Consider the following 7,500-nt stretch of genomic DNA (forward strand, 5'->3'; position numbering starts at 1 on the left):
ACAAAATCACATTGTGTTTATTTTCATAAGTCATAACAATACAGTGCGCATCCATGATTCTCTTTAATTGTGACGTCATTCGTACATGTTTCCGTTCTCATGGAAAGTCAACCAAAGTGTTGAGGGTCTATGGAATTGGAAGTCTAAACGACTTGTGGAACTTTCGAGACATCTCCGTTATCATTATCGTAACATTTAAAAGAAAAAAAAGACAAAAAAGTAAACAGTCAGAGGCATTAGATATATGGAACAGGAGTTTATCCCGGTTTCAATTGCTTTTATACCATAGGGGCAAGATGCTAGTCTATCGCAAAGTACTTTCCGCCAGATCAAACAGACCAAGCTACCCAATCACTTATAGGTGGACAGGGATCCAAGGATCGATCTTCCTGTGAAGCGAGTTTTATACCAACTGAGCTGTCGGAACCGCCCCCCCCCCCCCCCCGTAAAATAATATTTGGCTACTTATTCCAAGACGAAACACGGTACCTCAACAGCCATGACGCCACAAAACCAAATCAGCCGAACTCTGACAAATCCTTTTTTTTCATTTTGAGCAGAACACATTTACTTTAAATATCAATCGATTAAATTGACCTTCAATCTATCAAAAAGTCTCAATTCTGACACTTCTCTGAAGACTCAGGTTAGAGACGTTTTGCTAAATTATGGGCCATTTTAATCGATTGATATAGTTTTCTGGCCAAAAAAAAGCTGGGATTTTATTTTAGATCGTCTTTCACGTTCTATCTACATAACCCAGACCGAGACAATAATGTTATGAAAACATCAAAAACTGGGTCATGACATGAACTACTCGTCTAAGAAGGTCCTCGCAACCGGAGTCAGCAAAAGTGCAATGACTTCCAGCGAGAAGGTCACAATGTCGCTAGCCACTGACGGAATAAATTGTCATGGTTATGGTTATAAAGTTACTACAAGAATTACCGTCCCTCGTCGCCTGAAAAGAATTCGTGGGTCATTATTTTACTTTGTTGTTATTATTACCAGTTAAGGAAAAGGGGGGGGGGGGGGGGGAAGGGGGGGGGGGGAAGGGGGGGGGGGGGTGGACCCGCCATGCGCATAAAAGACGTGGATGAATTAGCAGACGACCGTAACGAACGTAGATACTTGAAGTGTGTAAGTACTTGCGATTCTTAGACAAAACCTTTTTTCCCCCATTTTGGTTATAAAATTATTACTTCGAATATTGATCGATCAAGACAATTTTCCGGACTTGTTAAAAAAATCTTAAAACCGAGTCTACTTGGAAGTCTTAGGTTTCAGAGTTTATACAAGTTGAAGGTCATTTAAATCAATTGATAATTGAAGTAAAACCTCTCTGGCCAAAATGAAAAATAAAAAAGTGATTTTCTTTTTTTTCCTTTTTAGTCAAACTGCGACAAGAGTAGGTAGTAAGTAGTAAGTGGTTGTCTATTTTGTAAGTATAGTCTCGTCTCGTCTCGTCTAGGTCAGGTCGAGCTGATGGCACAATGGTCAGTAAGTCAGTCGTCTTTGAAATATTGGCTAAAAGGTAATGATAGAAAGGTATCGAGAACCTAAGCCCTTCATCATAATAAAAAAAAATCAAAATAAGAAACAGGCCAGGCTGGGGAAATGGGGGGGGGGGGGGGGGGGGGGGCAGTATATGAACATGAAGAAAGCAATTTTGGTTCCCAAACCACTCTCATCCCACTCCCAGCCCCCGATCACTAGTTTATTTTTGTATGCTGGCGAGAGGTTTTGGGTCCGAAATACAGTGTATTTTAAGAAGGGTGGTGGGGTGGGGTGGGGTGGGGGGGGGGGGAGGGAGAGGGTAATGGGCCTTTACTTTTTTCCCTTTTTTTTTCAATAAAAATGCATTATTTCATATCACATAAAATGACTTTTTTCAGAATCGTTTTTTTAAAAAAGGAAAATTTCTATTTTTTGTTTTAAAAAATCAATTTTCTGTCTGAATATGCATTAAACTTAATATTTATTATAAGCTTGTTCCTATTAAGTAGCAGAAAATATGCAAATATTGAAATCTATTAATGGAGATAAATACAGGTAACTAAGTCTTGGTATCTTGAAAATTATATTACCCAGCTTGATTCAGGTGTGAATGAGTACACCTCTTTTTGTATTTATATAGATAGATAGATAGATAGATAGATAGATAGATAGATAGATAGATAGATAGATAGATAGATAGATAGATAGATAGATAGATAGATAGATAGATAGATAAATATATAGATCGGTCGATAGATAGATGGATAGATAGATGGATAGACAGATATATAGACAGATCTATATATATATATATATATATATATATATATATATATATATAATATATATATATATAAAGATAGATAGTAGATAGATAGATAGATGATAGATAGATAGATAGATAGATAGATAGATAGATAGATAGATAGATAGATAGATAGATAGATAGATAGATAGATAGATAGATAGATAGATAGATAGATAGATAGATAGATAGATAGATGATAGATAGATAGATAGATAGATAGATAGATAGATAGATAGATAGATAGATAGATAGATAGATAGATAGATAGATAGATAGATAGATAGATAGATAGATAGATAGATAGATAGATAGATAGATAGATAGATAGATAGATAGATAGATAGATAGATAGATAGATAGATAGATAGATAGATAGAGATGAAGGAAGTCGTTCAGGGAAAATTTTCACATAGATTATTGTCAGGTCAACCAATTTCTCCACTGAAGTCTTAACTGAGATATTGTCAAAAGGGCATTTTAAAAATAGTATTATACAATTTAAAATTGAAGAGTTGTCTTTTTATATTTCGATTTTATTGACCAGACATGACTAGCGTTTCAGGTTTTGTTTATGAAAATCATCATCTCAAATCAACTCATGCAAGAGTTTATGAAAACATAAACTCTCTCTTTATTGATACATTGCGTTTAGGTAAAAACCCATAAAATCCGCCAGCCGGATACAACGTACCAATACACAATACTATGTGTAACCTTGTGTTATAATAGTCTGATTGATAGAATTTAGTGAGTACTAATCATAAAAATGGCTGTCTTAAAAATAGTGACAAGCAGATGAGTGGCGTCAACTTCGTTCCCTCTATACGAGAGAGAGAGAGAGAGAGAGAGAGAGAGAGAGAGAGAGAGAGAGAGAGAGAGAGAGAGAGAGAGAGAGAGAGAGAGAGAGGGCGTGGGATGGGAGGGGGTTGCTGTATCTCTATATTTAGAAAGTTCTCATCAGTATGTTTTGGGTTACATATTTTGTAGATAACATTTTCTCTTTTCCATGATGCGTCCTTGAGTATTTGACGTCATGTCTCGACAATTTGGTTTTCTACTGTTAAAATAACAAAGGCAACCATTACATCCACTCTTAATTATTGTGTCTCCTCCTTGTCTACCCTCTCTCTCCCTCCCCCCCTCCCTGCCCCCTTATCTTCCTTCTCTCGTTTCTAGGTCTGGGCGACCTCGACCTTTCCTCCAAGGTCATATCCCAGACAAAGACCTTAATGATGTCAGACGTCTCAGACCAGCTGAAGGAACAACTTAAAATACTGATTCATCAAAAAGATGTGGATCTGTATATTATGGGGCATTTCATTGGTACGTGATATTGACAGCGCGTTTTTATAAAGATACGTTATCTACACAGGTCATACGGAAACAAATTCCATTCCATGGATTGCAAGTCGCCCGTAAGGAGTTAATTTGTGTTAAACAATATAATCCATTTGCTTTTTGTCAGGCTGCTCAATTGTGGCTAAAATGTGCTATGTGTCTTCTTAGTGGACATTACATCGAATAATAATTTTAGAAATCAGAATTTTAGCTCATTATCATTTACCCACTCATTGACCGTGCTCATTATTGCTTGACTTTGTCTATGCGCTTCAACAGTCGTAACGTCACTTCCCCCGTAATGACGCATGGTAACTTAGTAACTGGCTCTAAACTATCGGAACAATGGCGGACGCCCTTATGAAATATTTCTCCGACGAGCATAAAAGCGTATCCAGAGAAGAAAAAAACAAAAACATTATAAATCTGATGATGTTTTGACTTTTACACATTCTGATCACAAGACATGTGAAAAGTTCTAGCCAGCATAAAGAATAAAAAGTACCGATTTTCTTTGTTTAGAACCACCGTTGCTGTGACATCAGACTATTGAATCCAATTGCGAGAAACGGTGACATTTCGGCCATTAACGCAAGTAATAAAGATATTGCAATTCTGAACGCACAGAGCATATATATCATATATAAACTTCACACAGGATCGGATTATTATTCATTATCAGGGGCGGGCATGTTTGTGATTCAGGAGGAGCCTTGCGCGACACATATTTATTTTTCTAAACGACTTAATAATTCAATAAATTAATATCAAAGCTGATAATTAAACTTCGATGATCAATTTAAAATCTTGTCATCTAAATTGATTCGAAGCATGAATACACGAAACCTTTCATTTCAGAAAATGTATGGCAATGCATTATAAAATGTATTATATTACTACATCTCACAATGGCCATTTAAGAACAGGGGCTTATGGAGCATAGTTATCCCAGTTTGTGTAAAGTAAAATGCACACAATCAATTGTTCGAATAGTCTAGTAGCTCAGTTACTAGAGGTTTTTTGGGGGTTCTTATTCGAAAGGGGGGGGGGGGGGGGGGGGGGGGTTCTTTTCAGTCCCTGATTTTTTCATCCATTCAGAAATTCTTACTTTCTATTTACAGCAGTTAACTATTTAATCACAGTGTCAAAACTAATTTTAAGATTTTTAACAATTTCTTGCTCTTATTTCCTTTCCATATTTTGCTCACATTACAATTCAACGATTAGAAAATGACTGATTTTGGGAAATGGCCCAATTTGTCTGACACTGCATCCCACTGCGCTTGCATCCCATGCATAATTTCTGCACGTCAAGTAAAGTACAACAGCACCAATTTCGATAGTATTTAAAAATCATCGTTTGGTGTGGGTCAGTTGGTCCCAGTCCCGGTCGCTCAACAATGGACGAAAGAAGGCCTTGACCTGGTTGACCAGCGGTTTTTCACCTTAGCTGCTGTGGTCGTGGTATTCACAGGGACACCACATCAACAGCTGCAGACAAAGACCAATGCTGATGCGCTCAAAAAAAAGAAAAAAAAAAAGAAAAAAAGATAATGGAGAGAGTGGATGGGGTGGGGTGGGAAAAGGAGGAGACTTGGGGGTGCTAAATTGTTTAGGGTAGGTAGTAGGAAAGAGGTAGGAACAGGGAAGAGGAATAGAATATGACATAGACATTATACGTTTTCAAAAAGATATCGACATTGTCTTATAAAATTATAATCCGTCCAAAGAGGGACACTCCCAAGTTAATAAATTGATAATTAACAGATAAAGAGTGAGATATTGCTGTGCACTAATCTTTAGAGTGCTTGACTATTTTTAAAACATTGAGCTTTTTATATAGCGCAACATCCACTGAAAGTGCTCAAAGCGCTTTACAAAGGGCCCTAACCAACAGCAACACGCAACATGTAGAACGAGACATGACGCCGATATTACAATTTTTTTTCCGACAGAGACAACGCTGTTAACGGCCAGGTACTCATTTTACACCCGAGTATGGTGAGAGAATGTGAGTAAGGAGCCTTTTCCAAGGACTCAACTATGCGCCGAGCGAGGCTCGAACCCAGGACCTTCCGATCTGAAAGCGAATGTCATACGACAAGACAACATAGCCGCATTTAAGGAGCTTGAATTATTACAGTATTTTCACCTTTTATTTTGCCAACAATATTGTTTCAGCAGTAGGTTCATTCAATGCATCATCAGGCCAGACTTCGCAAAGTTCCAGATTTGACAGTTTTGTTTTTACAATGACGAGAGCAATTTTAATCGATCGATATTTAAAGGTTGAGTTTTCTGGCCAACATTTGAAATGCGCGTTTGTTTTTTTTTTTTTTTTTTTTTTTGTTTTTTCAGAACACGACACAGAATGTATTATGTTCTTGTCAAGCTGTAACTGTAACTGCCCGTGAAGTTGGTATGCTGAATGACTTTAAGTGTTTTAGTGTCTAATCCTCCATAAAAAATACCTTCAAGTTTAATATCGGACGCAAGGTTATGGTCAAAGTGGTGAATAGTTGACATTTTCATAATAAATACCATAACAATCTGTTTTCTAGGGAACGTTAATATGATTAATTCAGCATGTGTATGTAGACGGCAACATTGTTAATGTGTTTATAATATGCGTCTCGTTATAAAATTATCCTTTCATGAAATGTTTTTCCCATAAATTATTCGTCACATTGTGATCTGCGTTGTTGCTAAAAATGCCAAGGTTGTCACAATTCGGTCTAGTCAATTACATTGACCTTGACATGTTTCGGATGTTTCTTCGTGTAGTAATTGGACCTACAATTTACAGGTCTAAAAACCGGGCATAAATCACTGCTAAATATGTGAGAATATTTTGTGTGGATATTTTTATTTCTCCGTGACAACGACGGTACGTTTAACTATCTGGATTGTCAGACTCGTTCATAAGTAGCTCATAAAATAAAATTGTGCGCCTATGTGGACTTGTGGTATGACACTCGCTTTCGGATCGGAAGGTCCTGGGTTCGAGCCTCGCGCTCAGCGCATAGTTGAGTCCTTGGAAAAGACCCTTTACTCACATTCTCTCACCGTACTCTGGTGTAAAATGAGTACCTGGCCGTTAACAGCGTTGTCTTTGTCCAAAAATTGTAATATCGCCTAACAGACGTCATGTCCCGTCCTACATGTTAAATGTTGCTGTTGACCAGGGATCCCTTGTAAAGCGCATTTAGTGGATATTGCGCTATAAAAAGCTCAAATTTTTACATTATGACGTTTACTAAATAATTAAGTAGGAGAATAAAGAACAAAAGTGTGATGTCAAAAAACAAAAAAAAAAAAAACAAAAAAAAACAGGTTCCAATCTCATTAGAGGTGTAAAACCAGTCTTCCGGAGGACTGGATACATACCTTGTGTAATTGTGATCTTCTGGTCTCAGAGTAATCATATCTTATTTTCTAGTCTAAATAATAATATGCTGTTCCTCAATAAAAGATCATCCATCTTCGCTCTTATACTTCCCATAATCCCAAGAATCTGCCTGAATGTCCTACTACTAAAATAGTTATGCCACCTTATGATTCAATAAATAACATATTCATTATTAGCCCTCCGAAGGACAGCCTACATACACACTTCCAAGGAGTTTGGAACTTCTCTGGCCCGATTGACAAAATAATATTAGGGTTACTGAACTCTTGCGTTTGAAAATTTTAAAAGACCTTGGGAGTGTTGTAATGGGAACGGTCGCGAAATTTCAAACATGAGAGTTTTAAAAATCTGTGATCAACCCCCTCCCCTCCCCTCCTCCGTCCCTCCCGATAAGCCTCTCTCGTGTTATTTTTGATAATTTTTGTTTTTCTTTTTAGTCGTCTAGTTG

General features: G+C 37.2%; 1 protein-coding gene across 1 annotated transcript in view; it reads right to left on the reverse strand.

The window, feature by feature from the left end:
- The window catches only part of LOC144967900 (flavin-containing monooxygenase 5-like), a 26,641-nt gene that overhangs the window by 14,717 nt on the left and 4,424 nt on the right, over positions 1 to 7,500 (reverse strand). The gene's annotated exons all lie outside the window — the stretch shown is intronic.

This window comes from Berghia stephanieae, chromosome 3 (genome assembly GCF_034508935.2).
Source record: "Berghia stephanieae isolate SIO BIC M18660-M18661 chromosome 3, UCSD_Bste_1.3, whole genome shotgun sequence".
Lineage (NCBI taxonomy): Eukaryota > Metazoa > Mollusca > Gastropoda > Nudibranchia > Aeolidiidae > Berghia > Berghia stephanieae.